Source organism: Stenella coeruleoalba (genome assembly GCF_951394435.1).
Source record: "Stenella coeruleoalba genome assembly, chromosome: 4".
Taxonomy (NCBI): Eukaryota; Metazoa; Chordata; class Mammalia; order Artiodactyla; family Delphinidae; genus Stenella; species Stenella coeruleoalba.
In genome coordinates, this window is record NC_137149.1 from 62,105,291 (window position 1) to 62,130,572 (window position 25,282).

General features: G+C 42.0%; 1 protein-coding gene across 1 annotated transcript in view; it reads left to right on the forward strand.

Moving 5' to 3' along the window:
• Positions 1-5,008: 5,008 nt before the first annotated feature.
• Positions 5,009-25,282, forward strand: part of PGM2 (phosphoglucomutase 2) — a 153,173-nt gene continuing 132,899 nt past the window's right edge. Inside the window, exons 1-2 of the mRNA XM_079920692.1 lie at positions 5,009-5,414; positions 13,271-13,343. The gene's annotated coding sequence lies outside the window, so the exon portion shown is untranslated. The remainder of the gene's footprint in view (positions 5,415-13,270; positions 13,344-25,282) is intronic.

Sequence of the window (25,282 nt, forward strand, 5' to 3'; positions counted from 1 at the left end):
GATGAAGAAGTGGAAATTATTGTGGAGAGTTCTCTTCTCAGAAGCCTGGCTGAGAGAGAAGAGGGAGGGAGTGGTAGTGGGACCTTGGGAGCCAAGAGAAGGTTTTTATGGAATGGAATTGATTGTATGGGACAACTGGAAAATAGACAGAAATGAAGAAGGGCATAACTAATGTCACAAGGTCCAGAGGAGACCCCTGATAGAAGCATAGGGGTTGTTAGCCTTGAATAAAAGGCAGACACCTCATGCTTTAAAATTGAAGAGAAAAGGCCAAAGAAACACACCAAGATGAATATATTTGCAGTTGAGAAAGAAAGTCAAGGAGATTCACATTGATGGAGGCAAAACCATCCTTTGACAATGGAAGGAGTGGGAATGATGCAAGGGCTTTGAGGAGACCATGGTCAGAGCCATCAGGACAGGTGTCCGAGTCATGTACCACACTAGGCACCATATATGAACTTATTCCAGAATGTGAAGGCAAGAGATTCTGGCCTCCTGATCAACTCTTGGAAAAGTAGGGGAGAGCCTCATGCATATAAGCCCACACGGCAGACAAGGCCATGCACACACTTGGAAGAGTACACATGCACACTGTCATTGGTGCTCACACTCACATACGTACACACGCATGCATGATTGTGTCCTATGTCAGTCTTCGCTGAGCGTCCCTTGAGGTTTCTTCTCTCACCTGCAGAAGCCTGATTTGTGACAATCAGACTCCAACCCTACTTCTCTTTCCCTGGGGATGTGTGGAGTGTGCAGGCTGCTGACACTGTGAGGACCCAAAGTCTGGAGGGGGGGTGGCGGCCGAGTTGTCAGAATTTGGGCACATGTATGTGTGCAGCCAGGGATGCTTCCCCCTGGGACTCTGGGAATCCCGTTTCCCCTTACCCCCAGGGCAGAGCTGTCCAGATTGTACAATAATATCAGAGTAAACTAACTGGAAGGAGGGGCACTTTTTGCTGACTCTCAGAGATTCTGAGAGTAGTAGAAGTCACTGAAGGGAAGAGGAGAGCTGCCCAGTATATACGCTGCTGCACATCTTGGAGCGTGCAGCTGGGGCCGCAGCCCATGAATTTTTCATGGACCAATCTACTTGACTGAGTGATTCTCTGTAACTGTGCCTAGTGGCCCAGGGGTAGGAATGAAGGAGGCAGTTTAGGAGATGGATCCCAGTTTAGGGAAAAGCGTGACATCTTAGAGGTTTTTCAGGGCATTTGGCAGTTTTGAAGGATAAGAGTTTGAGGTGATAAGCTTCAGTGTAGGCTGGTTAGGACACCAAAGGGCTGATGTACGGAGAGAACTTAGGGGTCTGGTGTGCCTCAGGTGTACCACCAGAGCAGTGGGGTGGAGAGGATGAGAGAGCTGCAGGAGGGGAAGGCCCCTTTCTCAACATAGTCCAAGACTCTGAGAATCCCATATGGGCCATTCTGTTGCCAAGACCCAGGTCAGTAACAAGGATTCTCCCCGTCTTCCTTTCGGCCCAGCCAAAAAGTTAGTCTGCTTGGTCAGCTCTTAATACCAGCTGCCACCAACTCTGTCCCTCTGCATGAGACCTTTAGTACCATGTAGGTCTGGGCTAGAGACCTTAAGTCCTTCCTGAGGCGGTGACTAAAAGGCCTCTGGTCTTCTTCTGTCTGCTTTTACTCCCGTCTGCTTTTACTCGAGGGTCATGCTTATCAAGACTCCTCTATTCCTTGAGGGTAGATGCACTTCTGTGCATGAACCCGTGGCAGCTCATTTTGCAGGCAGGTTAAAGGTTGTAGCAGCTCCATTTTCCACCGGTGAAGAGTCACAACATGCCTTCTGCCAAAAGGGTGCAGAGTGCCAGGGAGAAGGGCCTGCTTGGTCATGCACGTTGATCCAGCTGTTGATTTTGATCACAACCCCATGCGTGGTCTTATATCTCTTTGTGCGAAAGGCAGATAGAGCTATTGTGATCCCTGCATGAATAATCTATTGTTTTAAAATATCAATTTTCCCATTACTCTGTCAGCCATAAATACCTTCTTTGATAACATGTTGTTCAGAATCACCGTAATCTGGAGAGGGCCATTTTATATCCCCTGTTCACATGACATAAGCAACATTTTTGCATGACTTTAGGAAATAAAACTAGGAAAAGGGGAGATTTTTTAAAATAGAATAAGCTTAATGGCTTTTTCACTTATCATTTCTTTAACCACTTTAATATACGGTGGTGGGATAAGCACTAACCTTTGGTAGAAAGGGGTCCTGTTTTGCAATCAAAAGAAAGTGGAGGGCTTCCCTGGTGGCACAGTGGTTGAGCGTCCGCCCGCCGATGTAGGGGACACGGGTTCGTGCCCTGCAGGGAAGATCCCACATGCCGCGGAGCGGCTGGGCCCATAAGCCATGGCCGCTGAGCCTGCGCGTCCGGAGCCTGTGCTCCGCAACGGGAGGGGCCACAGCGGTGAGAGGCCCGCGTACCGCAAAAAAAAAAAAAAAAAAAAAAAAAAAAGAAAGTGGAAAATATTTCTGGAATATTTTGACTTTGTTTCAACCTGTTAAATGACTCAAAAGAAATATGGAATGATAAAATAAAAACTTGAAGGCTGCCAAAAAAAAATTCCTCCATTCTTGTTTTAACTTATATAATATTGTACATTAACTATATACTTCAGTAAAAAAAAAAAAATTTTAATAAATTAAAAAAAACGATTCCTCCATCCTTCTGACCCTCCATTCTCTGCTGATACGGTGAAGAAGCAACAGTACAAACTAACGATATTGCAGGGATGGCACGAACTAAATAGAGCTTCACAGTTGTGGCTGGCGCCCAGCACTCACGAATGACTCTTTTACCAGAAACCCGCTTGGCCCGAAAGGGAGCCTCAGGGCAGTTGACATCCCTTCCCCTGCCAGCACCCCACCCCCAAACCACTCCCCACCGTCAGACTTAATGAGGAACTTTCAGTGCTGACATTCTGAACAATCTTTTCCTCTGTGAGCACACACTGAGATGGAGGAACTTGGTGGCCAGTTCCATCTGCTGCAAAGCAATCACACAAGTTGTTTTGTTTTATTTTTTTCTTGCTGAAGAAACAGTACAGTTCTGTTTGACTTTGGAAAGGCACAGCTATGTCCACAACTGCTTCTCCCTAAAAGGCACAATTCTAAGGGACGCATCCTCCTTTGTGTTCCTGGTGGTTCCAAGTCCTGCAATTGCCTCTCAGCAGTCTGTCTCCAGCATGTGCTGTTCTACCCGATCCCACATTCACCGCCACGGTGCTACTTCTAAAACCCCACTGATAGCAGACATTTCTCTGCTCATTTCCCTTCTAGGACCCAACCCTTTGTTGCCTACAGGGTCACGTTCAACTCTTTAATCTGCTGTAACCTCAGTGTCTACCGTCATATCCATGCAGGCAGAATGCAGCTTCTCTCTTTCAGTCAAGGGTCACTTACCTCTAGCACATTTGGGTTGAAAAAGGGTGGCCTCTTGGCCATCCTGACTCAGTCCACACTGCCAGCTGCTTATTCATGGTCACCTGGCTCCTAGCGGCTCTCTGTGCAATTCTGGGATGGCCACCCTGGCCTCTAGGAATGGCTGCCACTTTCTTCATTGCCCCCTCCCCAAACATGTACACTGCCCATTCTTTTTCCCCCAAACATACTAACACAGAGGTGCTTTGTGTAACAGACTGTTCCTGAAGGTTTGGCCAGTATCATCTGTGGACCCAGCACAGATGGAACAGGAAATGAGGTGTTTCTCAGAATCCCCTCAGCCATCACAGCCGTGGAAGTTTCCTCACTGTAAGTCCACCACATTCCCTGGGTCCCCACTCACCCCTTTGCTCTTTTTTATTTTTTTAAAGGAAACTTCCTTAATCTTTTTTTTCCTTTTTAAAATATTTATTTATTTTATTTTATTTTTCGCTGCGTTGGGTCTCAGTTGCGGTGTGCGTGCTCAGTAGTTGTGGCGCACGGGCTTAGTTGTCCCGTGGCATTTGGGATCTTAGTACCCCGATAAGGTATCAAACCCAAATCCCCTGCATTGGAAGGCGGATTCTTAACCACTGGACCACCACTTAGGGTCAGAGCAAAGAGCCCTACCTCTCCTCTCCTAGAATTCCAAGGCCTTCAATACACTCTACTGCCAGCTCACTTCCCCCAGAAAACACTCTAAAACTTCTCATTACCTTATTATCATGTAGAGGATCAGATGACCCTATTCCAGATTGCAGGGGTTCTAACCCAGAATCCAAGAGGACTATAAATAGAACTCAGGGGAGGTGGTTGTTTCTAGTGGGGAAAACATTACATCCTTATTAATTCTGAAATTATTCAAAACTGTTTTCAATGATCTTGAAGTGAAATTTTGCATTTCCTCCTTTGATAAGTGTAGCAACAAACCACAGTGCCTGTGACACTGGAACCAACAGAAACCACAGATATTTTCATATTATAGTCGTGCAGATATCTCAAATACTGCTTATACCCATTATTATTTGGAAATTACTTTGAAATTTTCAATAATACATTAAATAACAAGACTTAAAATAGAATCTTGTTTAATGTGTGAAGTAGCACACATATCGCTATCACAATTTTTTAAATATTTCAATAACAAAAGATTTCAACATAGTTGGTTTCCTTTGTATTACTAATTTTAATTATGCATTTGAAAATATGATTCTGAGATAAGGCTCCATAAGCCATACCAGACTGCCAAAGGGGAGCAAGACGAACACACACAGATGAAAGTGTAGAACACCTGCTCCAGGGCCTGCCTTTGCATAATCACACCTACTGAGGAATTTTCCTCTGCAAAGCTTATCTCCCCTGATGCTGCTTCTCTAGAAACTGATGCAGTTATAACCAAGGTTTGGGGGATGTAAGTAAGCTTACCCAGCTAGTTAGCTAGATGCACATTTCTGTAAATTTATTCTATGGGGATATTTCTTTCCTTCCTCATGGATGAAATTTAGAGCAAGCTTCATGATTTTCCCAGTACTTTAAGGTAATAAAAGCTACTCTGGACACTAATTAAAAGTCCAGGGGCTTCCCTGGTGGCGCAGCGGTTTTGAGTCCGCCTGCCGATGCAGGGGACACAGGTTTGTGCCCCGGTCCGGAAAGATCCCACATGCCGGGGAGTGGCTGGGCCCGTGAGCCATGACCGCTGAGCCTGCGCGTCCGGAGCCTGTGCTCCGCAACGGGAGGGACCACAGCAGTGAGAGGCCCGCGTACCGCAAAAAAAAAAAAAAAAAAAAGTCCGGTAACCTACAATGGTTAAAAACTCCTCCCTCGACAGCTTCCGGGAAGATGGCGGAGGAGTAGGACGCGGAGATCACCTTCCTTCCCACGGATACACCAGAAGTGCATCTACGCGTGGAACAGCTCCTACAGAACACCTACTGAACGCTGGCAGAAGACCTCAGACCTCCCAAAAGGCAAGAAACCCCCCACATACCTGAGTAGGGCAAAAGAAAAAAGAATAAACAGAGACAAAAGGATAGGGACAGGACTTGCACCAGTGGGAGGGAGCTGTGAAGGAGGAAAGGGTTCCTAGTGTGTCTAGGAAGCCCCTTTGCGGGCGGAGACTGCGGGTGGCGGAGGGGGAAAACATCGGAGCCGCGAAGGAGAGCACAGCAACAGGGGTGCGGAGGGAAAAGCGGAGAGATTCCCGCACAGAGGAACGGTGCCGACCGGCCCTCACCAGCCCGAGAGGCTTGTCTGCTCACCCGCCGGGGCGGCCGGGGCTGGGAGCTGAGGCTTGGGCTTCGTTCGGAGCGCAGGAAGAGGACTGGGGTTGGCGGCTTGAACATAGCCTGAAGGGGTTTAGTGCGCCACGGCTGGCCGGGAGGGAGTCCGGGGAAAAGTCTGGACCTGCCGAAGAGGCAAGAGACTTTTTCTTCCCTCTTTGTTTCCTGGTGCGTGAGGAGAGGGGATTAAGAGCTCTGCTTATAGGAGCTCCAGAGACGGGCGCGAGCCGCGGCTAACAGCGCGGACCCCAGAGATGGGCAGGAGACTCTAAGGCTGCTGCTGCCGCCACCAAGAAGCCTGTGTGCGAGCACAGGTCACTATCCACAACCCCCTTCCGGAGAGCCGGTGCAGCCCGCCACTGCCGGGGTCCCGGGATCCAGGGACAACTTCCCCGGGAGAACGCACGGCGCGCCTCAGGCTGGTGCACGTCACACCGGCCTCTGCCGCCGCAGGCCCGCCCGGCATTCCGTGCCCCTCCCTCCCCCACGGCCTGAGTGAGCCAGAGTCCCCGAATCAGCGGCTTCTTTAACCCCACCCTGTCTGAGCAAAGAACAGACGCCCTCCAGCAACCTACAAGCAGAGGCAGGGCCAAATCCAAAGCTGAGCCCCTGGGAGCTGTGAGAACAAAGAAGAGAAAGGGAAATCTCTTCCAGCAGCCTCAGAAGCAGCGGATTAAAGCTCCACAATCAATTTGATGTATCCTGCATCTGTGGAATACATGAATAGACAACGAATCATCCCAAATTAAGGAGGTGGACTTTGGGAGCAAGATATATTATTTTTTCCCCTTTTCCACTTTTTGTGAGTGTGTATGTGTATGCTTCTGTGTGAGATTTTGTCTGTATAGCTTTGCTTCCACCATTTGTCCGAGGGTTCTATCCGGGTTTTTTTTGTTTTTCTTTTAATTTTTTTCTTAATAATTACTTTTTATTTTAATAACTTTATTTATTTTACATTATCTTCGTTCTTTCTTTCCTTCCTTCCCTCCTTTAGCCAACAAATCATCACAAATTGAGGAGGTGGACTTTGAGAGCAAGATATATGATATTTTCCCCTTTTCCTCTTTTTGTGAGTTGTATGTGTATGCTTCTATGTGAGATTTTGTCTGTATAGCTTTGCTCTCACCATTTGTCCTAGGGCTCTATCCGTCCATTTTGTTTTTACCTTAATAATTTTTTATGTTAATAACTTTATTATATTTTATCTTTATTTTACTTCATCTTCTTTCTTTTTTTCCTTCCTTCCCTCCTTCCTTCCTTCCTTCCTCCCTCCCTCCTTCCCTCCCTCCTTTCTTTCTATCTTTCTACTTCTACTAATTCTTTCTTTCTACTTTTTCTCCCTTTTATTCTGAGCCGTGTGGATGAAAGGCTCTTGGTCCTGCAGCCAGGAGTCAGTGCTGTGCCTCAGAGGTGGGAGAGACAACTTCAGGACACTGGTCCACAAGACCTCACAGCTCCACATAATATCAAATGGCGAAAATCTCCCAGAGATCTCCATCTCAACACAAGCACCCAGCTTCACTCAACGACCAGAAAGCTACAGTGCTGAACATCCTATGCCAAACAACTATCAAGACAGGAACACAACCCCACCCACTAGCAGAGAGGCTGCCTAAAATCATAATAAGTCCACAGACACCCCAAAACACACCACCAGACGTGGACCTGCCCACCAGAAGGACAAGATCCAGCCTCATCCACCAGAACACAGGCACTAGTCCCCTCCACCAGGAAGCCTACACAACCCACTGAACCAACCTTAGCCACTGGGGACAGACACCAAAAACAACAGGAACTACGAACCTGCAGCCTGCAAAAAGGAGACCCCAAACACAGTAAGATAAGCAAAATGAGAAGACAGAAAAACACACAGCAGATGAAGGAGCAAGAAAAAACCCACCTAACAAATGAAGAAGAAATAGGCAGTCTACCTGAAAAAGAATGCAGAATAATGATAGTAAAGACGATCCAAAACCTTGGAAATAGAATAGACAAAATGCAAGAAACATTTAACAAGGACCTAGAAGAACTAAAGATGAAACAAACAATGATGAACAACACAATAAATGAAAAATACTCTAGATGGGATCACTAGCAGAATAACTGAGGCAGAAGAACGAATAAGTGCCCTGGAAGATAAAATAGTGGAAATAACTAATGCAGAGCAGAATAAAGAAAAAAGAATGAAAAGAACTGAGGACAGTCTCAGAGACCTCTGGGACAACATTAAACGCACCAACATTCAAATTATAGGGGTTCCAGAAGAAGAAGAGAAAAAGAAAGGGACTGAGAAAATATTTGAAGAGATTATAGTTGAAAACTTCCCTAATATGGGAAAGGAAATAGTTAATCAAGTCCAGGAAGCACAGAGAGTCCCATACAGGATACATCCAAGGAGAAATACGCCAAGACACATATTAATCAAACTGTCAAAAGTTAAATACAAAGAAAACATATTAAAAGCAGCAAGGGAAAAACAACAAATAACACACAAGGGACTCCCCATAAGGTTAACAGGTGATCTTTCAGCAGAAACTCTGCAAGCCAGAAGGAACTGGCAGGACATATTGAAAGTGATGAAGGAGAAAAACCTGCAACCATGATTACGCTACCCAGCAAGGATCTCATTCAGATTTGATGGAGAAATTAAAACCTTTACAGACAAGCACAAGCTGAGAGAGTTCAGCACTACCAAACCAGCTCTACAACAACTGCTAAAGGAACTTCTCTAGGCAAGAAACACAAGAGAAGGAAAAGACCTACAATAACGAACCCAAAACAATTAAGAAAATAGGAATAGGAACATACATACCGATAATTACCTTAAATGTAAATGGCCTAAATGCTCCCACCAAAAGACACAGATTGGCTGAATGGATACAAAAGCAAGACCCATTTATTTCCTGTCTACAAGAGACCCACTTCAGACCTAGAGACACATACAGACTGAAAGTAAGGGGATGGAAACAGATATTTCATGCAAATGGAAACCAAAAGAAAGCTGGAGTAGCAATTCTCATATCAGACAAAATAGACTTTAAAATAACGACTATTAGAAGAGACAAAGAAGGACACTACATAATGATCAAGGGATCGATCCAAGAAGAAGATATAACAATTGTAAATATTTATGCACCCAACATAGGAGCACCTCAATTCATAAGGCAAGTACTAACAGACATAAAAGGAGAAATCGACAGTAACACATTCATAGTAGGGGACGTTAACACCCCACTTTCATCAATGGACAGATCATCCAAAATGGAAATAAATAAGGAAACACAAGCTTTAAATGATACATTAAACAAGATGGACTTAATTGATATTTATAGGACATTCCATCCAAAAACAACAGAATACACATTTTTCTCTAGTGCTCATGGAACATTCTCCAGGATAGATCATATCTTGGGTCACAAATCAAGCCTTGGTAAATTTAAGAAAATTGAAATTGCATCAAGTATCTTTTCTGACCACAACGCTATGAGACTAGATATCAATTACAGGAAAAGATCTGTAAAAAATACAAACACATGGAGGCTAAACAATAAACTACTTAATAATGAAGTGATCACTGAAAAAATCAAAGAGGAAATTAAAAAATACCTAGAAACAAGTGACAATGGAGACACAACGACCCAAAATCTATGGGATGCAGCAAAAGCAGTTCTAAGAGGGCAGTTTATGGCAATACAATCCTACCTTAATAAACAGGAAACATCTCGAATAAACAACCTAACCTTGCACCTAAAGCAATTAGAGAAAGAAGAACAAAAAAACCCCAAAGTTAGCAGAAGGAAAGAAATCATAAAAATCAGACCAGAAAAAAATGATAAAGAAATGAAGGAAACGATAGCAAAGATCAATAAAACTAAAAGCTGGTTCTTAGAGAAGATAAACAAAATTAATAAACCATTAGCCAGACTCATCAAGAAAAAAAGGGAGAAGACTCAAATCAATAGAATTAGAAATGAAAAAGGAGAAGTAACAACTGACACTGCAGAAATACAAAAGATCATAAGAGATTACTACAAGCAACTCTATGCCAAAAAAATGGACAACCTGGAAGAAATGGACAAATTCTTAGAAATGCACAACCTGCCAAGACTGAATCAGGAAGAAATAGAAAAGATGAACAGACCAATCACAAGCACTGAAATTGAAAGTGTGATTAAAAACCTTCCAACAAACAAAAGCCCAGGACCAGATGGTTTCACAGGCGAATTGTATCAAACATTTAGAGAACAGCTAACACCTATCCTTCTCAAATTCTTCCAAAATATAGCAGAGGGAGGAACACTCCCAAACTCATTCTATGAGGCCACCATCACCCTGATTCCACAATCAAACAAGGATGTCACAAAGAAAGAAAATTACAGGCCAATATCACTGATGAACATAGATGCAAAAATCCTCAACAAAATATTAGCAAACAGAATCCAATAGCACATGAAAAGGATCATACACCATGATCAAGTGGGGTTTATTCCAGGAATGCAAGGATTCTTCAATATACGCAAATCAACCAACGTCATACACCATATTAACAAATTGAAGGAGAAAAACCGTATGATCATCTCAATAGATGCAGAGAAAGCTTTCGACAAAATTCAACACCCATTTATGATAAAAACCCTGCAGAAAGTAGGCATAGAGGGAACTTTCCTCAACATAATAAAGGCCATATATGACAAACCCACAGCCAACATCGTCCTCTATGGTGAAAAACTGAAAGCATTTCCACTAAGATCAGGAACAAGACAAGGTTGCCCACTCTCACCACTCTTATTCAACATAGTTTTGGAAGTTTTAGCCACAGCAGTCAGAGAAGAAAAGGAAATAAAAGGAATCCAAATCAGAAAAGAAGAAGTAAAGCTGTCACTGTTTGCAGATAACATGATACTACACATAGAGAATCCTAAAGATGCCACCAGAAAACCACTAGAGCTAATCAATGAATTTGGTGAAGTAGCAGGATACAAAATTAATGCACAGAAATCTCTGGCATTCCTATACTCTAAGGATGAAAAATCTGAAAGTGAAATCAAGAAAACACTCCCATTTACCATTGCAACAAAAAGAATAAAATATCTAGGAATAAACCTACCTAAGGAGACAAAAGACCTGTATGCAGAAAATTATAAGACACTGATGAAAGAAATTAAAGATAATACAAATACATGGGGAGATATACCATGTTCTTGGATTGGAAGAATCAATATTGTGAAAATGACTCTATTACCTAAAGCAATCTACAGATTCAATGCAATCCCTATCAAACTACCACTGGCGTTTTTCACAGAACTAGAACAAAAAATTTCACAATTTGTATGGAAACACAAAAGACCCCGAATAGCCAAAGCAATCTTGAGAACGAAAAACGGAGCTGGAGGAATCAGGCTCCCTGACTTCAGACTATACTACAAAGCTACAGTAATCAAGACAGTATGGTACGGGCACAAAAACAGAAAGGTAGATCAATGGAACAGGATAGAAAGCCCAGAGATAAACCCACACACATATGGTCAACTTATCTTTGATAAAGGAGGCAGGAATGTACAGTGGAGAAAGGACAGCCTCTTCAATAAGTGGTGCTGGGAAAACTGGACAGGTACATGTAAAAGTATGAAATTAGATCACTCCCTAACACCATACACAAAAATAAGCTCAAAATGGATTAAAGACCTAAGTGTAAGGCCAGAAACTATCAAGCTCTTAGAGAAAAACATAGGCAGGACACTCGATGACATAAATCACAGCAAGATCCTTTCTGACCCACCTCCTAGAGAAATGGAAATAAAACCAAAAATAAACAAATGGGACCTAATGAAACTTCAAAGCTTTTGCACAGCAAAGGAAACCATAAACAAGACCAAAAGACAACCCTCAGAATGGGAGAAAATATTTGCAAATGAAGCAACTGACAAAGGATTAATCTCCAAAATGTACAAGCAGCTCATGCAGCTGAATAACAAAAAACAAACAACCCAATCCAAAAATGGGCAGAAGACCTAAATAGACATTTCTTCAAAGAAGATATACAGACTGCCAAAAAACACATGAAAGAATGCTCAACATCACTAATCATTAGAGAAATGCAAATCAAAACTACAATGAGATATCATCTCACACCAGTCAGAATGGCCATCCTCAAAAAATATAGAAACAATAAATGCTGGAGAGGGTGTGGAGAAAAGGGAACCCTCTTGCACTGTTGGTGGGAATGTGAATTGGTTCAGCCACTATGGAGAACAGTATGGAGGTTCCTTAAAAAACTACAAATAGAAGTACCATATGACCCAGCAATCCCACTACTGGGCATATACCCTGAGAAAACCGTAATTCAAAAAGAGTCATGTACCAAAATGTTCATTGCAGCTCTATTTACAATAGCCCAGAGATGGAAACAACCTAAGTGTCCATCATCGGATGAATGGATAAAGAAGATGTGGCACATATATACAATGGAATATTACTCGGCCATAAAAAGAAACGAAATTGACCTATTTGTAATGAGGTGGATGGACCTACAGTCTGTCATCCAGAGTGAAGTAAGTCAGAAAGAGAGAGACAAATACCGTATGCTAACACATATATATGGAATTTAAGAAAAAAAAATGTCATGAAGAACCTAGTGGTAAGACAGGAATAAAGACACAGACCTACTAGAGAATGGACTTGAGGATATGGGGAGGGGGATGGGTAAGCTGTGACAATGCAAGAGAGAGGCATGGACATATATACACTACCAAACGTAAGGTAGATAGCTAGTGGGAAGCAGCTGCATAGCACAGGGATATCGGCTCGGTGCTTTGTGACCGCCTGGAGGGGTGGGATAGGGAGGGTGGGAGGGAGGGAGACGCAAGAGGGAAGAGATACGGGAACATATGTATATATATGACTGATTCATTTTGTTATAAAGCAGAAAATAACACACCATTGTAAAGCAATTATACTCCAATAAAGATGTGAAAAAAAACCAAAACTCCTCCCTCTCCACTGCCCACGCTCCTGCAGACAGGATGCATGCACTGGGAGGACGGTGTTGTCAGTGTAGTGATGCTGTGTTTGCCATCCACGGGCATGTTCCCCCCAGTTGTCCCAGAGCTGCCGGAGGATTGGTCCTGAGAGTTCTCAGCTGAGAGGCTCTCTGGAAATTGGCCTCAGCAAAAGAGAGCTGCCTCCTCCCCAGGGGCAGCCCTTATCCAGTGATGGGTTAGTGGGGTAAAGGAGGATAGAGCCCCTCTGCCAATGAGGGATGACTTCAGAAGGGCAACCCAGCTCTAGTAGTACCCCATGGGCAAGGCTGCGGCCTCTGTAACAAACAACTGTACCCCAGTTCAACGTCTTCCTCTGCCCCATCCCACTCACCACCCCCCGCAGAGTCAGTCTTGGGGGTCCTCCCTAATCAGCCTTGTGCATGCAAGTCTCCATCTGTGTCTGCATCCTGGGGAGCTCGGCCTTTTCCTCTCGTTCCCTGTCAGGTCCTTCTGTTCAACAGCTTCATCCTGCTGACCACTTTTTTTTTTTTTTTACCTTCACAGGCTTGGGCTGTGAGGGAGAAGAGAAGAGAGGACAAGAAAGTTCCACTTTAGAGCACTCATCAGAGCTTAACTGGTAAGGAAGGGGTTAAATGCAGACTTTGCTCTTTTACAAATTTTCAAGGGTTCTTTGGAGACATCTGCAGCCACCATATCGCCTTCCAGCCCAGGAATCTATCTTCCTCAATTCTCATCAAAGAGGGGGGACGTCTTCTCTGGATGTCTCTTCACTCCTTCCTCAGGCTCTAGGCATCCGGTGGTACTTCTGGCTTCTTTTCCCTGAGGGCTGCTTGCCTCTCCAGATGCCCTTGTAGACAGGACCCTAGACCCCCTCACAGTCTCTGCTCCAAAAAACTGTGGGCATCTCTGGGCTATTGTAAATAGAGCTGCAATGAACATTTTGGTACATGACTCTTTTTGAATTATGGTTTTCTCAGAGTATATGCCCAGTAGTGGGATTGCTGGGTCATATGGTAGTTCTATTTGTAGTTTTTTAAGGAACCTCCATACTGTTCTCCATAGTGGCTGTACCAATTCACATTCCCACCAGCAGTGCAAGAGGGTTCCCTTTTCTCCACACCCTCTCCAGCATTTATTGTTTCTAGATTTTTTGATGATGGCCATTCTGACTGGCGTGAGATGATGTCTCATTGTAGTTTTGATTTACATTTCCCTAATGATTAATGATGTTGAGCATTCTTTCATGTGTTTGTTGGCAGTCTGTATATCTTCTTTGGAGAAATGTCTATTTAGGTCTTCTGCCCATTTTTGGATTGGGTTGTTTGTTTTTTTTGTTATTGAGCTGCATGAGCTGCTTGTAAATTTTGGAGATTAATCCTTTGTCAGTTGCTTCATTTGCAAATATTTTCTCCCATTCTGAGGGTTGTCTTTTGGTCTTGTTTATGGTTTCCTTTGCTGTGCAAAAGCTTTGAAGTTTCATTAGGTCCCATTTGTTTATTTTTGTTTTTATTTCCATTTCTCTAGGAGGTGGGTCAAAAAGGATCTTGCTGTGATTTATGTTATAGAGTGTTCTGCCTATGTTTTTCTCTAAGATTTTGATATTTTCTGGCCTTACATTTAGGTCTTTAATGCATTTTGAGTTTATTTTTGTGTATGGTGTTAGGGAGTGATCTAATCTCATACTTGTGCCCATCATTGGATGAATGGATAAAGAAGATGTGGCACATATATACAATGGAATATTACTCGGCCATAAAAAGAAACGAAATTGAGCTATTCTTAATGAGGTGGATAGACCTAGAGTCTGTCATACAGAGTGAAGTAAGTCAGAAAGAGAAAGACAAATACCGTATGCTAACACATATATATGGCATTTAAGAAAAAAAAAATGTCATGAAGAACCTAGGGGTAAGACAGGAATAAAGACACAGAACTACTGGAGAACGGACTTGAGGATATGGGGAGGGGGATGGGTGAGCTGTGACAAAGCGAGAGAGAGGCATGGACATATATACACTACCAAACGTAAGGTAGATAGCTAGTGGGAAGCAGCCGCATAGCACAGGGAGATCAGCTCGGTGCTTTGTGACCGCCTGGAGGGGTGGGATAGGGAGGGTGGGAAGGAGGGAGATGCAAGAGGGAAGAGATATGGGAACATATGTATATGTATAACTGATTCACTTTGTTATAAAGCAGAAACTAACACACCATTGTAAAGCAATTATACCCCAATAAAGATGTTAAAAAAAAAAAAAAAAAAAAACTGTGGGCATCAGTCACCCCTTCCTCCAGTGAAGCCACTTCTCCTTTTCTTCATTGTCAAAGCAGTTGACCAGGCCATTCCTCACCATTTAAACTTTTCAGCTGGAAGACAGGCACCAGGAAGGGGACGCACACTAAGCTGAGCAGTGTTGCCAAAGGATCCCCTTGCCTTGAAGTAAAGGATAAAGCACACCCCTCTCTCTCCTCCTTGATGGTGATGGGGGCTGTGGTTAATGCCCAAGAACACCAGCAACTCTTTGTAAAGCTCCTCACTCCTTTTCAATTATTTCCAACCTTTTTACACCTCAATTATGAGTGAGGAACTCAGAGTCATGTTACTGGTTTTCGAGGACCTCATTGGTAAATCAGTGACCCACACCTCACTTTGGAACGTGGTATCAGTTATAGCTTGATGACTTGGCTGAAACAGCAATATGCCCCTATTGTAATCCATCTTCTTTCCTTCCTTCATTTCTTTCTCTCTCTTTTTTCCTTTCTTTATCTCTCTCCACAATGTTGACCTCTATTTCCTTGATCTCTCATTATTCCTTTACTTAGAGTCTGTGCTCCAGCCAAGTGGGTCTACTTTCACCTTCACCAAAGGCCCCAGAAATATTTCTACCTGCTCCGTCTTCAACATCTCTCACCCTTCAGTGTCCTGTGTGCTCTTCACCTTTAGGGATCAATTCATGTCCCGATTCTTTTGTAAACCCTATTCTTGACCACACCTGTCATCAGTTGCCGTTCTATCCCCAAATTGAGCAAGCTGGTTCTCTTGTTGTGTTTTGTTACTTACAGATCTGTGGGATGCCCCATCCTCCCAACTAGACTGAAAGATTGCTGAGGATACCAACAATGTTTTATGTGAGCAACAGGGGCCCAGAGAAGTAGAATTTTAAAAAGGATACCAGCACATTCTCTGCCTAGATATTAAGGGAATAAGTCCTTTTGAAATAGATATTCCCTATTAACATGGAAGGGGTAACTTGAGTATTTCCCATTGATCCAGGATAAGGGTGTGACTAGACTTCTGTGGCCTGAACCAGGGTGCCCTCCAACGCCTGTGGGTTGCAGGGCTAGTAACTACAAAGGTGGTAGGCAAGTTCACAGAGGAGAGCTTCTTGGGGAGAAAGGGATCCCCATATTTCTAAAACTTTAATGTGAATATATAACACCAGAGGATCTTGTCAAAATGCAGATTCTGATTTAGTAGGTCTGGGATGGAGCCTGGGTTTTTGCATTTCTAACAATCTCAGAGTCACACTTTGAGTAACAAGCATCTACACTTCAAGCTACACTTTGTGTTTTTTTTAACAAATTATTTTTTCCAAGCACTTTTTAAAAAAATTATTTATTTTATTTATTTTTGGCTGTGTTGGGTCTTTGTTGCTGCATGCAGGCTTTCTCTAGTTGTGGCAAGTGGGGCTACTCTTCGTTGTGGTGCACGGGCTTCTCATTGCGGTAGCTTCTCTTATTATGGAGCACAGGCTCTAGGCGTGTGAGCTTCAGTATTTGTGGCATGTGGATTCAGTAGTTGTGGCACACAGGCTCAGTAGTTGTGGCGCACAGTCTTAGTTGCTCTGTGGCATGTGAGATCTTCCCGGACCAGGGCTCAAACCTGTGTCCCTGGCATTGGCAGGTGGATTCTTAACCACTGTGCCACCAGGGAAGCCCCAAGCTACACTTTTGAGGTTCAACTTTATGAGCAACTGTTTTATGGATTACGATATTCCCCACTCAGGTCCTTTGGCAAGTGCATTAGATAATAATTGCTCTGTAACAAAACTATCACAAAGCTAGTGGCTTAAAACAGCACACATTTATTATCTCGTAGTTTCTGTGGGCTTGGAATCTAGGTATGACTTAATTGGATCCTCTGCTTCAGGGTCTCTCATCAACAATCAAAGTGTTGATGGAGGATGAGGTCATACCTGAAGGCTCAAGTGAGGAAAGATCCACTTTCAATTTCATGTGGTTGTTGGTTGGATTCAGTTCTTTGTGGCATGTCGGCCCTCAGTACCTTGCCATGTGGGCCTCCCCAACATGGCCACTTGCTTTATCAAAGCATGTAAACTGAGAAGGCAACAGAGAGAGTCTGTATCAAGATGAAAGCTATAATCTTATGGAACATAATCATGGACATGTCATTCCACTGCCATTGCCATCCTATTGGTTAGAAGTAAGTCACAGGTCCCTCCCACACTCAGTGGGAGGGAATTACACAAGGGCATGAATATCAAGAGACAGAAATCATTGATGGGTCTCTAAGAGCCTGCCTGCCACAGTAAGAAAGACTGGAATAGGCTTCAAAGAGAAGATGACCCTCAGGGAAGAGAGTCTGAGCTAGTGTAATAACCAGAATAATGACCTCCCAAAAACGTCCAAGTTCTAATCCTTGAAACCTGTGAATATATTAGGTTTCATAGCAAAGAGGAATTAAATTTGCAGATGGAATTAACATTGCTCATCAGCTGACTTTAAAATAGGGAGACTACCTGGATTAGCTGGGGGGGCTCAACATAGTCAGAAGGGATATAAACACAGAAAAGGGAGGCTGAACAATAAAACCAAAGGGATATGTGACTATGGAAGAAAGACACAGAGGGATGCAGTGTTGCTGGCTTTGAAGAGAGAGGGAGGCCATGAGCCAAAGAATGTGGGAGGCCTCTACAAGCTAGAAATGGCATGGAATCAGATTCTTTCCTGGAGCCTCCAGAAAGAAACAAATCCCAGTGAGACCCATTTCCAACATCCACCCTACAAAACTGTAAGGTAATAAATCTGTGTTGTATAAGTTGCTAACTTTGTTGTAACTTGTTACAGCAGCAATAGGAAACTAATACCACTGGGTAACCCAGCCTCCATATAATGGCTCTTGGAGGGTTAGTGGAGAGAGGCAAGACTGTAAACCTCTTGAATCCAGCCCCATGGGTTTTACTTTGGAAATAATGTCTGGGTGTGTAAACATGAATTAAGAACTATAACCTTTGAACAAGTCCAATGTGATGCTGAGGGTCTAGACCAGCAAGGGATCACAGAGTCCTGAAAAAGAATTTACAACTTTCAGAGACTCCACTCGTCATCAGCACTGGCGCAGGGACCAAAGTAAAGATACAGGTGCCCTGACCAAACCCTCCCTCCCCCATTCTCTCTCTCCCAGCGAATTCGAAGTAGGACAGTCTCCATATTGTGTTATACAATTTATTAGAAAAATGACATAAGGCTGCAAATGCTGACGCTGGTTATATCTGTCATTGTAGTCTGGCATTAGCCATATACTCATTACACACTCAGTAAATGTATTGACATAGTATCTTAGACTTTCTTTGTGATGTGAATAAATTCAGCTGTGCTATGATAAGACACATAAATTTAAATGACAATCTAAGCCAAGACCATTATGCCAAGTTCCAGGGAAATAAAGAACAGATGAATGATGCTTTTTTCTCTAATGAATCTTATCATAATTTCTGAGTTGGAAGCATAATGAAAAGATCAATTCCAATATTTCTAACACCCGCATTTTGCTGATTAAAGCTTTACATTCGAAATTAACATTTGGAAACTTAGTGCAGTCTTTTTTTTTATTCCCTCTCTTGGAGTTGAGGACTGTCAGAAGTGATATGCAGTCTGGTCATGGACATGAAGGAGCAAAACAGTAGATTGAAATGTCACCTGGAGAAACCTATTTCTAGACCCTTCTTAAGCAGTTGGCAGCCAAATGGGGGGAGAGGGGGAGGGAATGCTGGAATGTTGTTTTATATGCAGAATCCAAATAGAGTCCCCAACATCTCTGCAGGGGATTGGTTTCAGCCCCTCACCCCCACCCGTGGTTACCAAAATCCAAGGATGCTCAAGTCCCTTATATACATGGTGTAGTATTTGCATATAACCTACACATCCTCTCTTATACTTTAAATTATCTCTTGATTACTTATAATACCTAATGCAGTGTAAGTGCTATGGAAATTGTTGCCAGTGTGACATTTAAGTTTTGCTTTTTGGAACCTTCGGGAATTTTCTTCTAATATTTTCCACCCAGGTTGGTTGAATCCATGGATGCAGAACATGTAGGTACAGAGGGCTGACTGTACTCTGAAATGCAACGAATATCTCCACAGGGGGATTAATGTAAAAGTTTCAAATTATTTGATCATCAAATGAACCAAAGGTGACTTGGCAAGCTCTCAGTTGATAGAAGGGTCCTTTGTCTGGTCTGCAGTACACTCCAAGCAGACTAACACATATGGGCCATGGCAAGATGATTTTTAGGATCACGGCATCCACCATGGTTATGGACAACATTGCAAAATGGATGAACTTTGCTTTTAGTGCCTTCACACATTGTATAATTCACTCTCTTCCAGTTCTTCCCCTACTCAAGAGGTGTCCCCCAGCCTAAAATTATGTCTTTCCCATTCTCCAGCCCAAAAGCCAATGTACTGGCCTCTGCCAGATGACAAGTAAGTCACAGATTGACTCTCAGTCCTCCCAATAAATTGTTTTTTAATTGGAGTATAATTGCTGTGCAACGTTGGTTAGTTTCTGTTGTATAACGAAGTGAATCAGCTATATGTATAACTATACCCCCTCCCTCTTGGACATCCCTCCCACCACTCCCCCATCCCACCCATCTAGGTGATCACAGAGCACCAAGCTGTGCTCCCTCTGCTACATTGCAGGTTCCCACTAGCTATCTATTTTATACGTGGTAGTGTATTTATGTCAAACCTAATCTTCCAATTCATCCCACCCTCCCCTCCACCCATGTCCACATGTCTCTTCTCTACATCTGTGTCTCTATTCCTGCCTTGCAAATAGGTTCATCTGTACCATTTTTCTAGATTCCACATATATGCGTTAATGTACGATATTTGTTTTTCTCTTTCTGACTTACTTCACTCTGTATGACAGTCTCTAAGTCCATCCACCTCACTACAAATGACCCAATTTCGTTCCTTTTTATTGCTGAGTAATATTCCATTGTATATATGTACCACATCTTCTTTATCCGTTCATCTGTTAATGGACATTTAGGTTGTTTCCATGTCCTAGGTATTGTAAATAGTGCTGCAATGAACATTAAGGTACATGTGTCTTTTTGAATTATGGTTTTCTCAGGGTATATGCCCAGTAGGGGGATTGCTGGGTCATATGGTAATTCTATTTTTAGTTTTTTAAGGAATCTCCATACTGTTCTCCATAGTGGCTGTATCAATTTACATTCCCACCAACAGTGCAAGAGGGTTCCCTTTTCTCCATACCCTCTCCAGCATTTGTTGTTTCTAGATTTTCTGATGATGCCCATTCTAACTGGTGTGAGGTGATACCTCACTGTAGTTTTGATTTGCATTTCTCTAATAATTAGTGATGTTGAGCAGCTTTTCACGTGCTTCTTGGCCATCTGTATGTCTTCTTTGGAGAAATGTCTATTTAGGTCTTCCACTCATTTTTTGATTGGGTTGTTTGTTTTTTTTAATATTAAACTGCATGAGCTGTTTGTATATTTTCCAAATATTTTCTCCCACCTGAGGGTTGTCTTTTCATCTTGTTTATGGTTTCCTTTGCTGTGCAAAATCTTTACAGTTTCATTAGGTCCCATTTGTTTATTTTTGTTTTTATTTTTATTACTCTAGGAGGTGGGTCAAAAAAGATCTTGCTGTGATTTATGTCAAAGGGTGTTTTTCTTATGTTTTCCTCTAAGACTTTTATAGTGTCCAGTCTTACGTTTAAGTATTTTTATTTTTCACTAAGAATTTAACTGGTAAATCAGCCCCTTGCTAATGTTCTCAATTGACTACTTTTTCACATTCACTAGATAACTACAAAATGTCCATGTATGTAATACAGTCCCTGAAAAGAAAAAGTTGGACAAAATTATATAAAGTTTGATATATAATAGCTAATATTAAACTACTTGTACATATTCCATTTGTCTTTATAGAAATCATTATTTATGTGTATGCACATTACAAATATATATAAAATGTACAGTGTGTGACATTAGGAAGCATTTATAAAATTGCTAAAATTTCAGCTAGGCTGATTCATCTGCAAAATGATAGGGAAGAACTGCCTGAGTGTTGAGAAAGAACTTGAAAAAACTGATTGTATCAAAATTACTTGTAAAAAGTTGAGAGTTTCATTTTAAAATCATGAAAGATAAGAAAATGACTTTTCAAATGACTTGATCGTTTTAACTGAAGAAAGATGAGGTTTTAAATTAACTTGCTTTTTATGCCGTGACATTTCAATCTCTCTGTGTTTGGAACGGTTTCCTCCTTGCCGTCTGCAGATGGCCTGCCGTGTTGTAATTCACTTTATTATCACCTGCCTTAATGACACCAGCCCACACACTTATCTTCTAAATCACATTTATTAGATCCCTGATGGGTAATAAGAATGAACACAGACTGAAGACAGGTCCTAGACTTTGAGATTGCCATCACAATGTTTTTAATAGCACCAACCTTTCAATTTACCATTGAAACAGAAAAGCAATTCACCAATGACTTGCTTTTTGCTTTGGATTTTACTTATCTATCTGCCCTTAACCGCAAATATTTGTAGTTTAAAAAAAAAACAAAACTTTTTTTCTCTAGCAACTAAATAGTTCATGCTCATTGGGAAAAAAAAATGTGAAAAAATTGAAAAAGCCAACATAAGCTAATTGCCAAGAAATTACCATGTTGAGTACATTTGGGTATCTTATTGTATTGGTTTTTTTTTTTTTCCAACTAATGTCATTAAAGGCTCCCTAAAAATATGATTTTGGTAACTGTAGACCATTAACTGTTCTCTTGCCATGAACATCTACATTAATTAATTTCTATAATAATGGCATGAGAAACAGTTTTGTTCATTAACCATTAGCTGTGTATCTACTTTTTAAAGGATGCATTTCCAGAAGTGACTGTAAAGATTCTTAATGTTCCTCTAGGAATAAAGGAAAACCCATTTCTTCCAGGCTTGTATGAGAACGTTTCATAGTTCTTTTTGCTAAATAGACCTTCTAAGGCAGTGCTGTCCAAAAGAACTTTCGGTGATGACAAAAATATTCCATATCTGCACTGTCTAATATGCTTACCACTAGCCACATGTGGCTACTGAACACTTGAAATGTGGCTAGTGAGAACGAGAACTGCATGTTAAATTTTAATTAATTTAATTAATGTTGTGTTTAATTTCTGCTATACAGCAAAGTGACTCAGTTATACATACATATACATTCTTTTTCATATTCTTTTCCATTATGGTTTATCACAGGATATTGCATATAGTTCCCTGTGCTATACAGTAGGACCTTGTTGCTTATCCATCCTATATATAATGGTTTGCATCTGCTAATCCCAAACTCCCAATCCTTCCCTCCCCCGCCCCGCCTTCAAAGAATTTAAAATAGCTACAAGTGGCTAGTGGTGGCCATATTGGACAGCATAATGGGAAAAAGCAGAATATACTGATATTGTCCCTGGAATTTACCAAATAGGATTTTTTAAATTTTGCTTTAAGTGCAAAATCCACATTTTCTCTCATCACTGGCATTGAAACCTTAATGTTTTAGCCACAGCACCTCTCCTTTGCCCCTTATTTAGTTTAACAATAGGCTTTGATAAATGGCAGTATACACATGATATCCACCAAGCTAGACAACTTGTATCTTTACAGAAGTTGTGTGATTTTAATTAAGGAACTACAGACACTTCAGAAATTCTGTTTGAGGAAGACCAATTATGTTTTTCAGAAGTAGCTTGAGGTGTAATAAAAATATGACATGATTCAGAACACCAGAGAGGTTTGGAAGACAAATTAGCCCAGAGTGTTGCTAAGTGTTCCATGTTCTGGAAAAGGAAGCACAAAAATCAGCTCACTTTATGGTTCTTAGTTCATATCTGAAAAAAATTAAATGAAATTTTGGCTCCTTTTTGGGACGAAACTTACCAAGTTACACATTTTCAGGAAGAATTTCCTCTGAGCTATGATCTTACCTAATTCAGACTTATTTCAGTCCCATCACCCACTTCTTCACTATTGACTCAGCCAACACCAGCAAATAGCTCAGAATCGTCGTACATGCTCCCATTTTGAATACTCTTCCTGCCTCCTACCATTTTTGTCTTCAACAAGATGATTTCTACTCATTTTCCGAATCCCTATAAAGTCAGAAGTTAGTATCATTCATTGCACTCCTTACTTCTTATTCAATACCTGTCTTCTCCTCTATACTAAAAACTGCTTGAGGTTGGGTACCGTGGATTGCGTTGTCTTCTCGTTGCTGTAACTGCAGTGCCAGATAAATAGGTAGATAGATAGATATACATAGATACATATAGATAGATAGATAGAGTTATATATATATATATGTGTGTGTGTGTGTGTGTGTGTGTGTGTATTTGGATAGGGATAGATATAGTCAGTGCTCTATAAATATTTCATGAATGCATGAGTGAATTTAATCTTCACAACTGCCATGTGAAGAATGTCTTTTCAGTCCCATTGTGGACGAGGAAACTGAGGCTCAGAGAGTACAACACTTGCTCTGGGTCTCATGGCTGAGAGGTGAGAGAAGTGGGATTTGAACCCAGGTCTCTAACCCCAAGTCTGGAGTTCTTTCATTACCTGAGAGCTGCCCTCTCATTCTCCTTCTCTAGGGTGGCTTTGAACATTCATCTCTATTTCCCTAGCCAAAGAGATACATGCGCTATGGAAGCAATTCCAGTAGGGACAGGGTTGCAAAGAAAATAGCTGCTGCCACAGAAGAGATAAATGCAAGAATGAAGCTGCCTCTAGGGCTAAATGCTCTTCTCATTATATGGTGAATTACCATGCTGTCTCCAGTCTGAAAAAATAAGGCCACAGACTTCAGCTCTGTTTCTTTATAATAGATATTACAGCTCAATTTAACCACCTTAAAAAAAAATCCACGTGGAATACTGTGAAACTTTTGTAATAAGCATAAAGCTACTGTCCCATGGATTCAGCTTTAATTAACCAAATTACATGGCTCTTCATACAGTCATCCTTCGATATCCATGGGGGATTGGTTTCCAGATTCCTCACGGATACCAAACTCGAGGATGCTCAAGTCCCTTATATAGAGTGGCATAGTATTTGCATGTAACCTACACGCATCCTCCTGTATACTTTAAATCATCTCTAGATGACTTATAATACCTAATACAATGTACATCTATGTAAATAGTTATAAATACAATGTAAATGTTATGTATGTAGTTGCTGGGCATGTGGCAAATTCAGGTTTTGCTTTTTAAAACTTTCTGGAAATGTTTTTTCAAATACTTTCAATCCATGGTTGGTTAAATCCGTGGGTGCAGAACCTGAAGACTCAGACGGATGACTGTAAAAACACTTACTTCACCAAATTAGAATAAGAATGGATTTTAGATACATACTTTTCCTGCCCTCTCTTTTTTCAGATGTAGGAAGTGAGGTTCAGAGAAGTGAAAAGATGTGCCCAAGACACACAGCACTAGGGCTAGAACAAAACGATCATGCTTCTCTGCCTGGTGGTCCATCCACTCTTCCAGTGATCTTCAGACACCAGGCTGCAGAGGGGTGCGCACCTACGACACAGCTCCTATCCATCCAGAAACATGAGAATGCTCTCAGTACACGGAGCTTTATGTTATAATTACCACAATTTTTAATTCGTTATTTGTTCATTTGTTTGTTTTCTACCTGTCACCCTCACTAAAATATTCGCTTCACATGTCAAGGAGCATGGCAATCTAGTGACAGTTCTTCCTTTCACACCTGGCAAGCTCCCACCAGTGCTTCAAAATTCGGCTCAAGGGACTTTCCTGGTGGTGCAGTGGTTAAGAATCCGCCTACCAATGCAGGGGTCACGGGTTCAAGCCCTGGTCTGGGAAGATCCCACACGCCGCGGAGCAACTAAGCCCGTGCGCCACAACTACTGAGCCTGCGCTCTAGAGCCCGCAAGCCACAACTACTGAGCCCACGAGCCACAACTACTGAAGCCCGCGCGCCTAGAGCCCGTGCTCCGCAGCAAGAGAAGCCACTGCAATGAGAAGCCTGCACACCGTAACAAAGAGTAGCCCCCTCTCACCACAACTAGAGAAAGCCTGCGAGCAGCAACGAAGACCCAAAGCAGCCAAAAATAAATAAATAAATTAATTAATTTAAAAAAAAATTTCTGCTCAAGTGTCTCCCCCTGAGGGAAGCCTTCCCTGATCTCACCAACCAGAGCAAGTACTACCTCCATGCTCCATCTATGGTAACTTCTATCTGCTGAAGAAATGAGACTTACATGCT